This window comes from Mesoplodon mirus (assembly GCF_964341445.2).
Source record: "Mesoplodon mirus genome assembly, chromosome: 2".
NCBI lineage: Eukaryota > Metazoa > Chordata > Mammalia > Artiodactyla > Ziphiidae > Mesoplodon > Mesoplodon mirus.
In genome coordinates, this window is record NC_138977.1 from 86,611,638 (window position 1) to 86,633,649 (window position 22,012).

Genomic DNA, 22,012 nt, shown 5'->3' on the forward strand with positions numbered 1-22,012 from the left:
AAGTATACTACAAAAGAAAATCATCAAATTACAAGAGGAAAAACAAAAAGAAGAAATGAACAAAGAAGAACTAAAATATCAACTGCAAAACAAGGAATAAAATAGCAATAAATATATACCTATACTTACTTTAAATGTCAATGGACTAAATGCTCTGATCAAAAGACATAGAGCAATAGACTGGATTAAAAAAAAGAGAGAGAGAAAAAAGAGAAAAAAAGACCTTTCAATATACCACTTACAACAGACACTTGTCAGGGTGAAAGTAACTAGTGTCAGACAGGAGACACTAGTCAGGATGAAAGACACACACAAACCAAAAGTAAGGAGATGGAAAAAGATATTTCATGCAAACAAAAATGAAAGCAGGGGTAGCAATACTTATATCAGACAAATTGACTTTAAAACAAAGGCCATAAGGAAACACAAAGAAGGGTGTTATATGCCGCCCCTCCGGGTAGCCTGCACAGCCCACCACTGCCAGGGCCCCGTGATACAGGGACAACTTCCACGGGAGGACACACGGCACGCCTCAGGATGGGGCAAAGTCATGCTGGCCTCTGCTGCCGCAGGCTAACCCCGCACTCCGTGCCCCTCCCTCCCCCCGGCCTGAGTGAGTCAGAGCCCCCGAATCAACTGCTCCTTTAACCCTGTCCTGTCCGAGCAAAGAACAGATGCCCTCAGGCAACCAACACGCAGAGGTGGAGCCAAATCCATAGCTGAACAACGGGAGCTGTGCGAATAAAGAAGAAAAAGGGAAATTTCTCCCAGCAGCCTCAGGAGCAGAGGATTAAATCTCCACAATCAACTTGATGTACCCTGCATCGGTGGAATACCTAAATAGACAACGAATCATCCCAAATTGAGGAGGTGGACTTTAAGAGCAAGATATATTATTTTTTCCCCTTTTCCTCTTTTTGTGAGTGTGTATGTGTATGTTTCTGTGTGAGATTTTATCTGTATAGCTTTGCTTTCACCATTTGTCCTACGGTTCTGTCCATCCATTTTTGTTTGTTTGTATCTTTGTTTGTTTGTTTTTACTTAAAAAATTTTTTTTCTTAATAATAATTTTTTATTTTAATAACTATTTTATCTTACTTTATTTTATTTTATCCTCTTCCTTCCTTCCCTCCTTCCTTCGATCCTTCCTTTCCAATTTTTCTCCCTTTTATTCGGAGCCGTGTGGATGAAAGGCTCTTGGTGCTGCAGCCAGGAGTCAGTGCTGTGCCTCTGACGTGGGAGAGCCAATTTCAGGACACTGGTCCACAAAAGACTTCCCAGCTCCACGTAATATCAAACGGTGAAAATCTCCCAGACATCTCCATCTCAACACCAAGACCCAGCTTCACTCCACGACCAGCAAGATACAGTGCTAGACACCCTCTGCCAAACAACTAGCAAGACAGGAACACAACCCCACCCATTAGCAGAGAGGCTGCCTAAAATCATAATAAGGACACAGACACCCCAAAAAACACCACCAGACGTGGACCTGCCCACCCGAAACACAAGATTCAGCCTGACCCACCAGAACACAGGCACTAGTCCCCTCCACCAGGAAGCCTACACAACCCACTGAACCAACCTTAGCCACTGGGGGCAGACACAAAAACCAACGGGAACTAAGAACCTGCAGCCTGCAAAAAGGAGACCACAAACACAGTAAGATAAGCAAAATGAGAAGACAGGAAAACACACAGCAGATGAAGGAGCAAGATAAAAACCCGCCAGACCTAACAAATGAAGAGGAAATAGGCAGTCTACCTCAAAAAGAATTCAGGATAATGAGAGTAAAGATGATCCAAAATCGTGGAAATAGAATAGATAAAATGCAATAAACATTTAACAAGGACCTAGAAGAACTAAAGAGGAAACAAGCAACGATGAACAACACAAAAAATGAAATTAAAAATACTCTAGAAGGGATCAATAGCAGAATAACTGAGGGAGAAGAACGGATAAGTGACCTGGAAGATAAACTAGTGAAAATATCTACTGCAGAGTAGAATAAAGAAAAAATCATTTAAAGAACTGAGGACAGTCTCAGAGACCTCTAGGACAACATTAAACAAAACAACATTCGAATTACAGGGGTCCCAGAAGAAGAAGAGGAAAAGAAAGGGACTGAGAAAATATTTGAAGAGATTATAGTTGAAAACTTCCCTAATATGGAAAAGGAAATACTTAATCAAGTCCAGGAAGCACAGAGAGTCCCATACAGAAGGAATCCAAGGAGAGGCACATCAAGACACATATTAATCAAACTATCAAAAATTAAATACAAAGAAAACATATTAAAAGCAGCAAGGGAAAAACAACAAATAACACACAAGGGAATCCCCATAAGGTTAACAGCTGATCTTTCAGCAGAAATGCTGCAAGACAGAAGGGAGTGGCAGGATATATTTAAAGTGATGAAGGAGAAAAACCTACAACCAACATTACTCTACCCAGCAAGGATCTCATTCAAATTCAATTTGGAACAAATTCAATTTGGATCAAATTCAGATTTGATGGAGAAATTAAAACCTTTACAGATAAGGAGAAGCTGAGAGAGTTCAGCATCACCAAACCAACTTTACAACAAATGCTAAAGGAACTTCTCTAGGCAAGAAACACAAGAAGGAGGAAAAGACCTGCAATAACAAACCCAAAGCAATTAAGAAAATGGGAATAGTAACACATATTGATAATTACGTTAAATGTAAATGGATTAAATGCTCCCACCAAAAGAGACAGACTGGCTAAAAGGATACAAAAACAAGACCCATATATATGCTTTCTACAAGAGACCCACTTCAGACCTAGGGACACATACAGACTGAAAGTGAGGAGATGGAAAAAGATATTCCATGCAAATGGAAATCAAAAGAAAGCTGGAGTAGCAATTCTCATATCAGACAAAATACACTTTAAAATAAAGACTATTACAAGACACAAAGAAGGATACTACATAATGATCAAGGGATTGATCCAAGAAGAAGATATAACAATTGTAAATATTTATGCACCCAACACAGGAGAAGCTCAATATATAAGGCAAATGCTAACAGCCATAAAAGGGGATATCAACAGTAACACATTCATATTAGGGGATTTTAACACCCCACTTCACCAAAGGACAGATCATCCAAAATGAAAATAAATAAGGAAACACAAGCTTTAAATGATACATTAAACAAGATGGACTTAATTGATATTTATAGGATATTCCATCCAAAAACCACAGAATACACATTTTTCTCAAGTGCTCATGGAATATTCTCCAGGATCGATCATATTTTGGGTCACAAATCAAGCCTTGGTAAATTTAAGAAAATTGAAGTTGTATCAAGTATCTTTTCCAACAACAATGCTATGAGACTAGATATCAATTACAGGAAAAGATATGTAAAAAATACAAACACATGGAGGCTAAACAATACACTAAATAACGAAGTGATCACTGAAGAAATCAAAGAGGAAATTAAAAAATACCTAGAAACAAATGACAATGGAGACACGATGACCCAAAACCTATGGGATGCAGCAAAATCAGTTCTAAGAGGGAAGTTTATACCAATACAATCCTACCTTAAGAAACAGGAAACATCTCGAATAAACAACCTGACCCTGCACCTAAAGCAATTAGAGAAAGAAGAACAAAAAAACGCTAAAGTTAGCAGAAGGAAAGAAATCATAAAAATCAGATCAGAAATAAATGAAAAAGAAATGAAGGAAATGATAGCAAAGATCAAAAAAACTAAAAGCTAGTTCTTTGAGAGATAAACAAAATTGATAACCCATTAGCCAGACAAATCAAGAAAAAAAGGGAGAAGACTCACATCAATAGAACTAGAAATGAAAAAGGAGAAGTAACAACTGACACTGCAGAAATACAAAAGATCATGAGAGGGCTTCCCTGGTGGCGCAGTGGTAGAGAGTCCGCCTGCCGATGCAGGGGATACGGGTTCGTGCCCTGGTCCGGGAATTTCACACATGCTGCAGAGCGGCTGGGCCCGTGTGCCATGGCGGCTGAGCCTGCATGTCCGAAGCCTGTGCTCCACAACGGGAGAGGCCACAGCAGTGAGAGGCCCGTGTAACGCAAAAAAAAACAAAAAAAAAAAGATCATGAGAGATTACTACAAGCAAATATATGCCAATAAAATGGACAACCTGGAAGAAATGGACAAATTCTTAGAAATGCACAACCCGCCAAGACTGAATCAGGAAGAAATAGAAAATATGAACAGACCAAACACAAGCACTGAAATTGAAACTGTGATTGAAAATCTTCCAACAAACAAAAGCCCAGGACCACATTGCTTCACAGGCGAATTCTATCAAACATTTAGAGAAGAGCTAACACCCATCCTTCTCAAACTCTTCCAAAATATAGCAGAGGGAGGAACACTCCCAAAATCATTCTACGAGGCCACCATCACCCTGATACCAAAACCAGACAAAGATGTCACAAAGAAAGAAAACTATAGGCCAATATCACTGATGAACATAGATGCAAAAATCCTCAACAAAATACTAGCAAACAGAATCCAACAGCACATTAAAAGGATCATACGGGCCTCCCTGGTGGCGCAGTGGTTGAGAGTCCGCCTGCCGATGCAGGGGATACGGGTTCGTGCCCCGGTCTGGGAAGATCCCATATGCCGCGGAGCGGCTGGGCCCGTGAGCCATGGCCGCTGAGCCTGCGCATCCGGAGCCTGTGCTCCGCAACGGGAGAGGCCACAACAGTGAGAGGCCCGCGTACGGAAAAAAAAAAAAAAAAAAAAAAAAAAAAAAGGATCATACACCATGATCAAGTGTGGTTTATTCGAGGAATGTAAGGATTCTTCAATATACACAAATCAATCAACGTGATACACCATATTAACAAATTGAAGGAGAAAAAAACATATGATCATCTCAATAAATGCAAAGAAATCTTTTGACAAAATTCAACACCATTTATGATAAAAAAAAAACCCTGCAGAAAGTAGTCATAGAAGGAACTTTCCTCAACATAATAAAGGCCATATATGACAAACCCACAACCAACATCATATTCAATGGTGAAAAACTGAAACCATTTCCACTAAGATCAGGAACAAGACAAGGTTGCCCACTCTCACCACTCTTATTCAACATAGTTTTGGAAGTTTTAGCCACAGCAATCAGAGAAAAAAAGGAAATAAAAGGAATCCAAATCGGAAAAGAAGAAGTAAAGCTGTCACTGTTTGCAGATGACATGATACTATACATAGAGAATCCTAAAGATGCTACCAGAAAACTACTAGAGCTAATCAATGAATTTGGTAAAGTAGCAGGATACAAAGTTAATGCACAGAAATCTCTGGCATTTCTGTACACTAATGATGAAAAATCTGAAAGTGAAATTAAGAAATCACTCCCATTTACCACTGCAACAAAAAGAATTAAGTATCTAGGAATAAACCTACCTAAGGAGACAAAAGACCTGTATGCAGAAAATTATAAGACACTGATGAAAGAAACTAAAGATGATACAAATAGATGGAGAGATATACCATTTTCTTGGACTGGAAGAATCAACACTGTGAAAATGACTCTACTGCCCAAAGCAATCTACAGATTCAATGCAATCCCTATCAAACTACCACTGGCATTTTCCACAGAACTGGAACAAAAAATTTTGCAATTTGTATGGAAACACAAAAGACCCCGAATAGCCAAAGCAATCTTGAGAACGAAAAATGGAGCTGGAGGAATCAGGCTCCCTGACTTCAGACTATACTACAAAGCTACAGTAATCAAGAGAGTATGGTACGGGCACAAAAACAGAAATACAGATCAATGGGGCTTCCCTGGTGGCGCAGTGGTTGAGAGTCTGCCTGCCGATGCAGGAGACACAGGTTCGTACCCCGGTCTGGGAAGATCCCACATGCCGCGGAGCGGCTGGGCCCGTGAGCCATGGCTGCTGAGCCTGCGCGTCCGGAGCCTGTGCTCCGCAACGGGAGAGGCCACAACAGTGAGAGGCCCACGTATCGGGGGAAAAAAAAAAAAAAAAAAAGAAATACAGATCAATGGAACAGCATACAAAGCCCAGAGATAAACCCATGCACATATGGTCAGCTTATCTTTGATAAAGGAGGCAGGAATGTACAGTGGAGAAAGGACAGCCTGTTCAATAAGTGGTGCTAGGAAAACTGGATAGATACCTGTAAAAGTATGAGATTAGATCATTCCCTAACACCATACACAAAAATAAGCTCAAAATGGATTAAAGACCTAAATGTGAGGCCAGAAAAGTATCAAACTCTTAGAAGAAAACACAGGCAGAACACTCTATGACATAAATCACAGCAAGATCCTTTTTGACCCACCTCCTAGTGAAATGGAAATAAAAATAAAAATAAACAAATGGGACCTAATGAAACTTAAAAGCTTTTGCACAGCAAAGAAAACCATAAACAAGACCAAAGACAACCCTCAGAATGGGAGAAAATATTTGCAAATGAAGCAACTGACAAAGGATTAATCTCCAAAATTTACAAGCAGCTCATGCAGCTCAGTAACAAAAAAACAAACAACCCAATTCAAAAATGGGCAGAAGACCTCAACAGACATTTCTCCAAAAAACATATACAGATTGCCAACAAACACATGAAACAATGCTCAACATCATTAATCATTAGAGAAATGCAAATCAAAACTACAATGATATATCATCTCACACTGGTCAGAGTGGCCATCATCAAAAAATCTAGAAACAATAAATGCTGGAGAGGGTGTGGAGAAAAGGGAACACTCTTGCACTGCTGGTGGGAATGTGAATTGGTACAGCCACTATGGAGAACAGTATGGAGGTTCCTTAAAAATCTACAAATAGAACTACCATATGACCCAGCAATCCCAGTACGGGGCATATACCCTGAGAAAACCATAATTCAAAAAGAGTAATGTATCAAAATGTTCATTGCAGCTCTACTTACAATAGCCAGGAGATGGAAGCAACCTAAGTGTCCATCATCGGATGAATGGATATAGAAGATGTGGCACATATATACAATGGAATATTACTCAGCCATAAAAGGAAACGAAATTGAGTTATTTGTAGTGAGGTGGATGGACCTAGAGTCTGTCATACAGAGTGAAGTAAGTCAGAAAGAGAAAGACAAATACCATATGCTAACACATATATATGGAATCTAAGGGGGAAAAAAATGTCTTGAAGAACCTAGGGGTAAGACGGGAATAAAGACACAGACCTACTAGAGAATGGACTTGAGGACGTGCAGAGGGGGAAGGGTAAACTGTGACAAAGTGAGAGAGTGGCATGGACATATATACACTACCAAACATAAAATAGATAGCTAGTGGGAAGCAGCCGCATAGCACAGGGAGATCAGCTCGGTGCTTTGTGACCACCTAGAGGGGTGGGAGGGAGGGAGACGCAAGAGTGAAGAGATATGGGAACATATGTATATGTATAGGTGATTTACTTTGTTATAAAGCAGAAACTAACACACCATTTTAAAGCAATTATACTTCAATAAAGATGTTAAAAAGAAAGAATGGTGTTATATAATGATAAAGGAATCAATACAAGAAAAGGACATTACAGTCGGTAACATAATATACGTCCAGTATAGGAGCACATAAGTATATAAAACAAATACTAACAGACATAGATGGAGAAATTGACAATAATACAATAATAGTAGGAGACTTTAACACCCCACTGACATAAATGGACAACACTGCTTCATTAGCACTTGGTTTGCATGTTGCTACACACATCATACTTCTTTCCTTTCCTTTGTAAGTGATTAGTCATTTTATCTGAAAGATTAGAGATTTCTGTTATCTTTATTTTTAATCTATTTGTTACATACCTTTATGTCAAGATTCATCATTCTTAGTCAATTTAACAAGATTTAAGTGAACCCTTTCAAATGTTGATTCAGGCCATCTTTGAATTCCAGAGACTTTTCTTTGATTATAATGCTGAACGTTAGTTTAGTTTTATTCTTGTGATTTTTTTCTTCAGACATTCCCATGATACTTATGATGTGTCTTTGTTCCCTATATTCCAAAACTATGGCTATCTCTCATGTTTTTCTCTCTTATTTTATTTCATTCTAGTTCTCTTCTTTGTTTTTACTCCCTTCTTCAAGTTCCTTTACTACACTTTCAAATTATTCTCCCTCGAGAATTTTTAAATTCAGCCTTTGTTTCTGTCTTTTCCTTTGATTTCTTTCCTCAGTTCAGTCAATCTAATTTAAAGTTTTCTGTGTGTGTGTATTTTATAGCTTTATTAAGAAATAATCCACATACCACAAAATTCACAAATGTAAAGTGTGTAATTCAGTGGTTTTTAGGATATTCACAGAATTCTGCAAACATCACCATAATATAAATTCAGACCATTTTTACCATTTCAACACCCCCAAAAATGTCCATTAGCAGTTACTTCCCAACCATCTCTCCAGCCCTAGATAACCATTAGTCTACTTCCTGTTTCTAAAAATTTGCCTATTCTGGACATTTCACATAAATGGAAACAAAAGATATGTTGTCTTTTGCGATTGGCTTCTTTCGCTTAGTGCACTGTTTTCAAGGTTAATACATGTTTCCAGTTTTTTACCTTATTTATGAACCATTTATACTCTGAATTGTTGACTTTGATTCAGTGTTCTTTCATTTTTGTCATTGTTTATTTAATGTTATGTAATTTATATTAGAGTTGTGTTATAATTTTCTTCTGCTTCATAACTGTTTTTGGTGTGTGTTTTCATCTGCTCAAAGGTTTTGACAGTCACCTTCCTTCTCCTTATAGTAGATCTGAAGTGGATGCTATGTGACTTTTTCTGTATACTTTTAAAGTACCCTTTATTGTTCTTAAACATTAATTATAGTCAATTATATGTAGATGAGGCTGAATGGTTTGGTTTGCTAAGATTCTTAGTTCAAGCTTACCATATTTGGATAGCACAGTGAAGCTTCTTTACTAATTGCTGTCTTTTTCCTGTATGTGTGTTGGGGGTACGGGAAATGTAGAATCTCTTCTGATGCTGTGATATTCTTTTGTTTCTGAAGGTTCCATATTTTTCACAGCTTTCCCTGTCTCCCCTTTATCTCTTTACTACCAAGCTTCCAATAATCCCTCCTCTTCATGTAGCCTCTATCATCCACCAAAGTGATGCTTTTCTACTTTTTTTTTAATCTCTGATTGCACATATGTTCCAGTCTTTCCTTTTGGTTCCCTAATAGTCATTGTTCTGATCCACAGGCACTGACCACGTTCCAATATTTCTGTCACTCAGTGTCAGACTTTCTCCTTCAAGGATAATGCTATCTGTGTCTCCTACCATAAAGATTCTGTTGCTCAATCTATTTCACAGATAATCTTCCTGTTTCTCTACTTAGAAAAAGGTTACAGAGTAGGCTACATTGATTTTGGATGTTTTCCCCCATATGTAGATTGGAGTTTTTAGGAGACTGTGTCTCCTAATTGTGTTCTAGGCATGGATTATAGTTGGCTTTATTTATGTGGAGGTTATGTGGAAAAACTTTATATTTAGGAACCAATCATTATGCTAGCCAATATTTTACTTAAAATAGGATATTTCCCCTCATTTGTTTTGCAAATCTATTAGATTCATTGTGGAAAATATACTAAATGATGTTACAAACCACAGTTTTATCTAGTTCCTCATGTCATTGCCCTAGTATTTGATTGATTTTACTTTCTTAAGCAAGAAACACTGTAAATTTGAGTTAAGTTTTTGAGGTAGAGATTACTAGTGCTCATCATTATATCTATGTTTCCTTTCCTTGTACAAAAGAGACTGAAGTTCAATATTTCTTTTAATTAGGAAGTACTCACTTGTCATTAAAATGTGAGAGGGAGAAATGTGTCATTTCTAGGCTAAGACAGAAAATAAGTCATTAGAGAGTTCTATTCTCTTGCTCCTCCCCTGCCAAGAAAATAATGGGTAAGGCTTTACCTCAAAAGAGTGGAGCCATAAGATGGAAATTATCTAAACTTTTGTTGAGCTTCCATGTGGAAGACATATTTTGCTAAGAAACACCCCAAACTGCACAGAAATTATTATAGAATGAGCAAAGAATACACTTTTGTCTAGCCACTGAGATATAGCAGAAAAATCGGTACTACAGCATAGGTCTAGCCTATTCTGATATATATAGTTTAGAGGGTGAAACAATCTCCTCAGAGCAAGAATAGGTATATAGGCTTCTATGTTTCACAGAAAAACAAAAACAAACTTTAACAGCATAACTCAAAAAATCATTAAACTGGTAAAGTTCTTTAGTGAAAAAATTAAAGGAAAGTCCACATACATAATGCAATTAGCAAACTGAAAGCTTTTATCCTTCTAGAAGTCACATTTTTTATATAGAAAGTTTCAAATAAACTGATATACTATTTAAAGTAGAAGTCTACTATTTAATTAGTATCTTAAAAGAATGAACAGCCGGCAACATTTGTGAGCAATATTTTACAAGACCTTTGCAAATCTCCAAATTTGTGAAAATCACTAATATATTTAAACCCCCTCACAAAATATTATATTTTAGCAAATATTTAAATTAAGCTTCAAACTGCAAGGTAAGAAATTTAATTTGATTTTAATTGAATTGATTTGATATTGAATTAATTTGTTTTTTCTTGTAAAATAAACAATATTCTATAATTTAATGTATGATTATTATAGAAATACAATTATGAGCTGAACTGGCAAACCTATAACTTGGTAAATAATTGTGATTGCTGCTGTATCTTATGTGTTTATGTGTTCACTAAAAACAGCATGAATGTATATTTAGAAACAGAGTTTCTTCCATTTTTGAATGGTTTAATTCTAAGTGAAATTTGTTCTGCCTATGGCTCATCTCTTTGTGTTGAACTCTGCCTTAGTAGGGAATACTTTCTCAGTTATGTATTCAACTGATGCCTCCTTTCCTACTATCTTCACATTATGCAAATTTAAATGGCTCTCAAAATTCTTGAATCAATCTTTGCTCATAAATTTGGTTTCTTCAAATGCTGTGCTGGTACCTTCAGCACCTGTGGTTACATGGAAACTTTTTTTTTTTTTTTACAGGCTTCTGGCTTCTTCCTAAGTTATATTTGCATCCAGAATCACGTGTTTCCTGTGCACATCTTCATACCACGCAATAATTATCTTTTTAACTCTCATAAAGTATTCTCTTTTAAGCTATGAACAACCATGCACAGGCTAGAACATTTATGAAAGATTTTCTCTGTATTTCTGTATAGAGCATGTAGAGCTTTCTGAGTCACAAACCAAATTTATAAAAACCATCTATGTTCTAGTTAAGAAGCTTTGCTTTCAGTTCCATTTTCGTATCTTGCAAGGAGAGCTATCTTGCTTTTCTAGGTAATTCTCAGAAATACGTATTATTATTTATTAGTTTTTACTTTTATCTAGCCAGGGTACTAGATATGGAATGAATAACCGAATAAGCAACACTGTGATGAAACACAGACATGTGCAGGTTTACTCATTAGTTAAGTGAAACAAGCCTATAATAGAGTCTCAGGTGTTCTACCAAAATTTACAAATATATAAATATCACATTACAAATATACAAGGGCACTTAAACACACATACATCCTAGAATTCCTTAGACTCTGCTCAATACTAAAACAGTTGTTTATAATGTCCTTGAATACCAAGAATGTAGTGTATTTGGATTCAACATATTCTTTTAATACAGGCTGGGTAGATTTCAAACTATTCTCATCCCTCTAGCAGAGAGGGGTAAGCAAGTAGGCACTTGTTTCTGTTCCCTAAATCTGAGTCACACCAACAAAAGTTGGGCTCTTTTACCTATTTTACATATTTGTTTTACATAAAGAAGAAGATATACAATAATTACTTAAATATGGAACCCATTTGATTGAAACAGCAAAGGTACTATTAGTTTTTAATTCATTTTGGTTCTATATTATTAAATATTAATTTAAAAAGATCTTCCTACCCCAAAATCTGATCACCAATGAGACAGTCATAGAACTCATAATTAGTTGAAGAATAGCCTTTTCGAATATTTTTCAAGATTGTTTTATGCCCCAAATCAGGACTAGCAATATCTTTAAGTTTCTTAAAATGGAAATTAAATATGTCAAAGTTTCTAACCATATATTTTATTCTAAGGTCCTTTATTTTGAAGATTAATATAGAGTAGGTTTGAAACTGTTCTTTCGCAGTCAAACGTTTTCAAACAGATTTAATTAGGCTATTTTTTTGTCCAGTGTCAGCAAATACGCGCCAAGGAATCAACTCAAACCTTCCTGGTGAGGATTCTAAATTTTTCCTCTTGTGCAGGGTAGTCAATGAGCTGAGCAACCAAGCATCTATTGTACCATATCTCTTCAAAATTTAATATGCTAACAATCCCATTACCCATGTACTATAATAAGAACATCTGTCAAAGTGCATAAGTATATGAACTAATGGATTCCTGAGTATTTCTGTCATTCAGTTGAAGACTTGTCCTGAGATTTGGGGGTCAATTATTGGCAATATATTATTCAGTCAGATATAGGTTACAAATTTGTTTCTTGGCAAAGTCATTCTCTAGACAATGGTCCTCAAATATAAACTTGTATTAGAATTATGTCGGAACCTTTATAAATATTTAGATGTTTCCCTGATTTACTGTGGTTTTTATTCAGCAGTTTGGGAGCTGTTTCACAATATTTGACAAGTTCTCTCAAATGATTAGTTTGAATATAAACATTTGAGAACCTTTGCTCTGAACAAAATGTTAACTATATGAGCTCCATATCAGGAGTCAGAAGAAACAGAATCAGCATAACTAGTCACTTCAAGTTTTGTTACCATGTGTGTATCTTAGATCCTTTTTTATCTTTTTTCCCCATGGGCCAGAGTCTGGCAGTTTGATCAGTAAGCAGTTTCTGGTCACTTGCTTCCTCTCACCCTCAGTTAAGAAGCTTGAGTGGGGTCCAAAATATTCATACATTACAAATTCCCCAGGTGAATCCTTATGATTCAAGTCTTCCAATGTTGAGGACAGGGTAATTTTTATTTATTCATTAAGTGAGTATTCTGACTTATCATTCTTTATATTTCCCTTGATTTCTCGAGGCATATAATTTAAAAAATCGTGTTAAGGGTCACATAAATTAAATGGGTATATCCTTTCTCTGATTTACAAGGGCTCCTTATCCCAGTGAAGACAGTAAAAGGGAAGGGAAATAGATACACTTTCATGCACCATCTCCTTCACATATTTAATCCTCCACATAATCTAGTCTTTATTAACCATGGTTTGCATTTAAGGAGACAGATCTCCCAAGAGTATGAGTAATTTGACCACGTTTATAAAGTCAATAAATGGCAGAAATGGGATACTAATTGAGATCTTACTGTTGCCAAGTCCCAAGAACTATTTATTACACCATGCTGCCCTCCCAAAATATGGTGATAATAGTGAAAAAATGAAAACTTCTTATGTAATGCTAGACTGGATTCATCATTTGACTATTCTCTTGGTAAAACTCATGCTATAAATATCTGGAACTTTTTAAAATACCAACATTAAAATCTGCAGCTATTTTATTTTTAAACTATATCCTCACTTTTGGATTCCATGTCCTAAAAAATGCATTATTTTATTATTATGTTCCCAATTTCTTAGTATATTGGAATAAGAATTTTAATATTTTAGCAAAATGCAGGGTTAGCAGTAATTCAGGAAATTCTTGAGAGATGAATTTCAAGGGAAAGAATGAAATAAATCTGTAAAGGATTTTTCTAGAACATTTAGAAGAAAACCTACTAGCTTTTATCATACATAAGATCACTCTCATGCTCATCCTTCCTCTATCAGATAGGCCTATTCAATGTAACATAATACAAATGTATCAAATTATAAAATACTTATGCTATAGTTTGATATAAAACTTGGATTGCCTTGATAAAGCACATCTTGACATTGTGTTTAATACTAAAGTTCATCTAGAACCTAGTGCTACGCTTGAGTACATCATTTAAGATATCTCTAAAGGCACATTTTAGAGGGTTCTTCTTTAAGGAAATGTTTCTATATCAGAAATGTTCACACTGTGTGTAAGTCTGCTCAAACCAATACTTTCCATTTGCTTGCAATCCACATTAGACTAATGTAACCTATGCAGTCTTATGGCAGCAATTAGACCTTGAAGTCCATAAATCATTTGCTTCATTTTTCCTAAGAGGAAGAGCTTTCATTCTCATTTCTTTTCCTTTCTCACTTTCTATTCTATTCTCCTTATCTCATTTGCTTTTCATATTTCTGTCCTTTTTCCCAAAGAACTATACTTAAGCAGAACATTATGCTACATTGGCAACATACAGGAATCTCTATCAGCAGACACAAAATGTACACTAGCTCTTGTCAGCTCTAATCACAACGACACTGCCAAGTGCAGTGAAGTTACAATAATTTAGTTTAGAGCACTTCAATTATAAATCCAGATGGTGGTATGAATATTGGTTTACAGAAGAAGTCTCTAAGTAGATACTCTGTCATATAAGGGAGAAATCTTTAAAAATTAAAGCTAATGATAACTTTAATGAAAGAAACTCCCTGGATACACTCTTTAACCATATAAATTCAATTTAGATTAAATGTGAAAGTTTAGAATTTTTTTATTTTAGGTTAAAGTACTCTAGACTCTGTGATTATTGCTACATTTATGCCTGGTTTGGTTTCCAAACTAACTGCATAATGACTAATTATTGTAATAATTCTTATAATGCATTTTATCACTATAATCAAATACTAGGCTCAATAAACAGGCAAAAAAGAGAACCATATAGTATGTTGAAAAATTAATGGCTAATATTTTGCAATTAATAGATTGTTTTAAATCTATTTTATATTAATGTTTAGCTTTTTTAATATACAATTTGAAGTAACATATTCTTTTAGATTAACTATTGAATATAAATAGGATTCATTCTAACAAAATATAATGTATAGGAATATAAATTTTTGTTAAATTGGGGACAGATATTAATTTTTAGAGAAATAAGAGGTCCTAGGTTCTATTACAGATTACAGTACTCTCCTCTCTAGTAGAGATTTTGGGAAAGCCATCATATATTATTTTCTTCTAAATTCTACAGCAATAAAATGAGGTATATTAAACCTTCTTAAGCAAAGTTCTATAATTTAAATTATAAGCAGTTTGGAAAAAAAAACAGTTTTACAATGCAAATAAATCAGCCTGAATAGCTAATTTTGTTCAGCTATCTTTTGCTATTTCATTTTAACCTTTTGTTTACATAGGCAAGCACAGTTTTTGTTTCTTTTTCATCTAAAGAGTGTCCATTATTGGCATAGATTTGGAACAAATCAACTGTGTGAGAAAAAGTGGAACAGAAGGAAAGACACATAAGAGCCAAAATTTGCTATGCCTATTTTTTTTCCCTCTAGCACCTGGAATATAAGCATTGGCTTTTCCATGGGATAAAAGAGGCAAAATACTTAAGACCATAATAAATACATTGTAACTTCTGACTGTTGCCTCTTATATTACAGATGTCTAATATACCATGTTCTCTCTGCTTTTGCTTATAATACCCAGTAGGGCTGTGCTCCTTTCTGGAGGCTCTAGGGAGGAATCTGACCCCAGGCTCATTCAACTGGCAGGATTCATTTTCTTTCACTTGTAGTAGGAACCCATTTCCTTGCTGCCTGTCAGCAAAGGGCTGGTCTTTGCTCCTAGAGGCCACACACCTTCCTTCTCATGTTTCCATATATCCCCACTTCCTCCAACAATGGCAGGTGGAATCTCTCTCATGCTTCATATATCTCCCCTTCATGTGTACCCTTCTGATGGATTCCCCAAATAAAAGGGAAAGTATTGCCTTATTTTTTTCTTACCAATATTTAGTATTTTCAGTGTACAGTACTTGCATCTATTTTGCTACATTTTTTAAATTTTCTATTTAAGATAACCATTTTCCCACAACAACTATAAATTCGACATTCTCTGCTGTTTTAAGCCACCACGTTTGTGGTGATTTTTTACAGATGCCTCAGGAGATTAATACATCATACATATAAAATTCTAGAGGAAGCAAAACTAATCTATAGTCACAGCAGATATCTGAATCAGGGATAAGGGAAGGGTTGCCTGAAAAGTGACATACAGGGACTTTTTGGGGAGATGGAAAATGTTATGTATCTTGACTGTGGTTATGGTTACATCAGTATGTATATTTGTCATAACTCATAGAACTACATAATTAAAATACTGTTAATTATACTTTAATAAATTAGAAATATGATTCATCAATTCATTGATCATTTAATCTTATAGGCAAATCATCACACTGCCTCTAGGCAATGTGGGTAGGACAAAATGCACAGAGGTGAAAGTAAGGTTTATCCTTTCACTATGGTCAAGTCCTATAAAGATATCATGGTCTCACTCTATTTATGCCTGAATGTACAATATATCTCAAAGAGGTGCATAATCTGGGAAGCAGTGAGATAGCAACCCTTGGTCTCAGAGGTGTTCTTTGTTGGCTCCATAGTGGTTTGCTACCTTTATTTTGCCTTACCATTGCTGAAATTTGATTATAAATCACCCCAGCTTCTGAACAAATGAAAAGTCACAAACAATAATGAAACAATTCTCTTTGTTTTGGGTAACAGAAGATAGTCAGAGAAAGTCAGTGGAGCAATAATCACTGCCAGCCTATATTATTTTGTTTTAATAATGTTTCTGAGCATAGCTGAGGAATCAATTTACTACTCTAAAAATTTTGCAAGGGAGAGTGAACAACTGATTCTATCAATAATTTGAGGAACATTTATTAACTCCTGAGTGGGTGAAATGTCAGGATATTTGCTTATCTCTAAATCAGGAGGACATTGAGTTACTGTGATTAACTTTAACATGTGGGAGGGAACTCTTACACTGGATTGTGGAGGATATAAAAATAGCACAAAGACATAGATAAAACTGTTCATGAAGCACTGTCAGAATGAAGAGGAGATCAGAGCAGGCAACGAGGAAATACTAATTAGCAAACATGCCTCTTGCTTTACTTTAAGCATCTCTCCCCACTACCTCTCCCTTCACCTATCTTGATTCTGTTACTTTTGTGACTCTAAACATTACATTTTGGCATAACTGGAAAAATATCCACCCATTTATATAATTTTATAAGTTAAAGCAACTACGTCATTGACCAGAATTATGAGAGATAGGGAAGTCCCATCGTTTACCTTACAGAATTTGAAAACTGCTTCATGGTGTAACTTCTGCTAATGATAACATGAAGACCTTTGTCCTAAACTTTTAGTATCTAGAGTTCAGACTTGGGCATGTGGTCATATTCACAGGCATTTTAACCTCTTGGCCCTAATATGTGTTTTCACTTTATTTTATAACGTACATATGCAATGTTGGGAGAAAAAAAGCAAAGGATCAGATTTAGAGTGTAATCGGAAAATCTGACCAATTGGCTGCCAGCTTTATTTTGGAGGAATGCACTTTCCAGAGTAAATGATATATAATAAAAGAATACAAATGACTATATGTTAGCTTAGTGAAGACACTGAGGCAGATGGATTCCAGCAGAGGGAAGAGCATATTCAGATGTCATGTGAAATAACATAGAATAAAAATGCAGACCTACTAGAAAATGGACTTGAGGATACGGGGAGGGGGAAGGGTAAGCTGGGACAAAGTGAGACAGTGGCATGGAAATATATACACTACCAAACGTAAAATAGATTAGCTAGTGGGAAGCAGCCGCACAGCACAGGGAGATCAGCTCGGTGCTTTGTGACCACCTAGAGGAGTGGGATAGGGAGGGTGGGAGGGAGGGAGATGCAAGAGGGAAGAGGTAGGGGGACATATGTATATGTATAACTGATTCACTTTGTTATAAAGCAGAAACTAACACACCATTGTAAAGCAATTATATTCCAATAAAGATGTTAAAAATAAATAAATAATGAATAAGTTAAAAAAATAGTACTTTTAAAGAACACACAAAAAATTCAATATTACTGAAGAATAGAGCTTTGGATGAAGAGTTTTTGAAAGATGTAGCTGGAGAGATATAAGAACAAGAAAATAAACCAGAGAAAAGGATTGTGATTTGACTTATACTAAGAGCAATGAAGGACTCATGGGTTTTCATCAAGGCAATGGAATGTTCAGATCTTCCTGTCCTGGAGAAACTGAGAAACTTTCAATCTTGGGACCTAGGGTAGACTCCTTCACATCTACTATTACTGAGTACAGGAAGTAGCAGAAGTAGATTGAGAGAGATCAAAGCTCCCATGACTGTCAGAGGTTATATGTGAAGTTTGAGGCCAAATCCCTGAAGGGGTAGGCTGAAGTCTATAAGGCTAGAGAGTTAGACTATGGAAACTTAATATTATGAACTCTGAAAATTCAATATCCTTTTTCCTTATAATGAAAGCTTCTTTTTTTTTTTCTTTCAGAAAAACTTACCTCTCATGCCTACAGAGATGAACCTAAAACCCAGACTGCCCAATCAGAGTATTCATAATGATTAGATCAGAGGCAGACATATAAATTAAGCAAAAGCAGTTATTTGAGGCAATTAAGATGCATACTGAGGGAGATTAGCTCTCATTATTTTTTAATTGTCAGCTAAAAGAGCATTATAAGTCTAAAAGTTTTATTAGCAATTTCTGCCATAATATGGAGAGAAATTAATTGATTTTGTTTAAGTTACTTTGAGATTTAGTGCTGTCACCACTGCATATATCCTAACTGATATGTGTATTAATATATCCTACCTGATATGTATAATAGAAAAACAAATTTACTTGGCATCAGAATGTAATAACATTTTAATGAATTATAAAACTATCTATAATTTCATTAAATATATGTAATATGGTATAACTCAGGACAACGTAAATTTACAATAGAAAAAATAATAATCAGAGCATATTAACTATAAGCAAAGTAATTAAAATCATATACTGAGTATGCATTATGTGCTGAAATGTAGAAATGAGATGAACTAATACATTTTAACAATTTAAGGTCACACCCTAATGGTATATACAAATATTTAAAACACATGCAAAATCCATGAAATTTATTGTTGTGTGTTTATTTAAGAACCTTCACCTGCATCTTTGTATTGAAGTCCTGTTTTAGCATTAGGTCAAAAATATTTTGTCCTGAAGCAGAACAACCTTTAAAAAATGTTATTTGCATTCCATACAAGATTACTGCAGGGGCCTTAGGATTTTTTTGAGTCTTCTGTGAAGACTGCTTTGAAGGCCAAAGTGCATATCACTGTATTCCAGGCGACATATCTTGCTCTCACTCACAAATTAAACATTATATGCCAACTCCGTAATGATGCATGCAGTGAATACACCTGAATAGTTCACTAATTGTTTGGTTAGAAGAAGCACTTTGGGAGATGTATGTTATGGTATCAACATTATCTATTTTTCTATTTCCCAAGAGAGTAAAATAAGAATATTATCTTCAGAGTCGCCACAGCTGCCATCATGGGCTCCAGAGGTGGACATGGGCCACTGCTACAAGACCAGTGAGCAGGCGCCAAGTGCTGCCCCTGCTGTCCCAGAGTGCACGGACAGCAAGCAGCTGCCCATATGAGATCCATGAGCAGGATCCACACCCTGCCCCCACCATACCAGAAGTACACAAGGGCCACTGCACCTGCACACCCCCATATCAAGGGAATAACAGCCAGCACACGCTGAGGAGGCAGCAAGCATCCAAACTAACAGCAGCCCCTCAATTCCAGAAAAGATGGTGAATTAGAAGGATTTGAGTTCACCTCCCCTCACGAAAACACCAAAATCACAACTAACTGCTGAACAACCATCAACAAAAAAGACTGGGACCTACCAAAAAAGATATTTTACATTTAAAAGACAAAGAAGAAGCCACAAGACTGTAGGAGGGGCACTTTGAGATAATCAAATTCCATCCCCACCATGTGGGCAACCCACAAACTGGAAAATAATTATATCACAGAGGTTCTCCCCCAAGAGTGAGAGACCTGAGCCCCAAGTCAGGTTCCCCAGCCTGAGGATCTGGCATTGGAAGGAGGAACCACCAGAGCATTTGGCTTTGAAGGCCAGTGGGGCTTGAGCGCAGGAGCTCCACAGGACTAGGGGAAACAGAAACTCCACTCTTGAAGGGCACACACAAGGTTACACATACAGTGGGGCCTAGCACACTAACTCTATATTGTGAAAATGACTATACTACCCCAGGCAATCTACAGATTCAACACAATCCCAATCAAATTGCCAATGGCATTTTTCACAGAACTAGAACAAAAAATTTTTTAATTTGTATGGAAACACAAATAGCCAAAGCAAACCTCAGAAAGAAAAATGGAGCTGCAGGTATCAGGCTCCCTGACTTCAGACTATACTACAAAGCTACAGTAATAAAAATCAGTATGGTACTGGCACAAAAACAGAAATATCTATCAGTGGAACAGGATAGAAAGCCCAGAAATAAACTCATGCACCTATGTTCAATTGATCTATGATAAAGGAGGCAAGAATATATAATGGAGAAGACAAATTCTTCAATAAGTGGTGTTGGGAAAACTCGACAGCTACATGTAAAAGAATGAAATTAGAACATTCTCTAACACCATACACAAAAATAAACTCAAAATGGATTAAAGATCTAAATGTAAGGCTGGACACTATAAAACTCTTTGAGGAAAACATAGGCAGAACACTCTTTGACATAAATCACAGCAAGATCTTTTTTGATCCACCTCCTCGAGTAATGAAAATAAAAACAAAAATAAACAAATGGGACCTAGCTAAACTTAAAAGCTTTTGCACAGCAAAGGGAACCATAAATAAAACAAAAAGATAACCCACAGAATGGGAGAAAATATTTGCAAATGAAGTGACTGACAAGGGATTAATCTCCAAAATATACAAACAGCTCATGCAGCTCAATATCAAAGAACAAATAACCCAATCAAAAACTGGGCAGAAGATCTAAATAGACATTTCTCCAAAGAAGATATACAGATGGCCAAAAAGCACATGAAAAGATGCTCAATATCATTAATTATCAGAGAAATGCAAATTAAAGCTACAATGAGGTATCATCTCACACAGGTCAGAATGGCCATCATCAAAAAGTCTACACACAATACATGCTGGAGAGGGTGTGGAGAAAAGGGAACCCTCCTACACTGTTGGTGGGAATGTAAATTGGTACAACCACTATGGAGAACGGTATGGAGGTTCCTTAAAAAGCTAAAAATAGAGCTACCATATGATTCAGCAATCCCACTCCTGGGCATATATCCAGAGAAAACCATAATTTGAAAAGATACATGCATCCCAATGTTCATTGCAGCACTATTTACAATAGCCAAGAAAAGGAAGCAACCTAAATGCCCATCGACAGAGGAATGGATAAAAGAAGATGTGGTACATATATACAATGGAATATTTCTCAGCCATAAAAAAGAACTAATGCCATCTGCAGCTACATGACTGTACCTAGAGATTATCATACTAAGTGAAGTGCGTCAGACAGAGAAAGACAAATATCATATGATATCACTTATATGTGAAATCTAATTTTTAAAAATGATACAAATGAACTTATTTACAAAACAGAAACAGATATTGAAAACAAACTTATGGTTACCAAAGGGGAAGTGTGTGTGGGGGGGAATAAATCAGGAGCTTGGGATTAACATACACACACTACCATATATAGATAACCAACAAGGACCTACTGTATAGCACAGGGACATCTACTCAATATTCTGTGATAATCTATACGAAAAAAGAATCTGAAAAAGAATGAATATATGTATATGTATAACTGAATCACTTTGATGTACACCTGAAACTAACAGAACATTGTAAATCAACTATAATCCAATAAAATTTTTAAAAATAATAAAAAATAAAATCTATTTCTTTTTGAAAGTGAAAAAAAGAGAATATCATCTTCAGTTCAATGAAT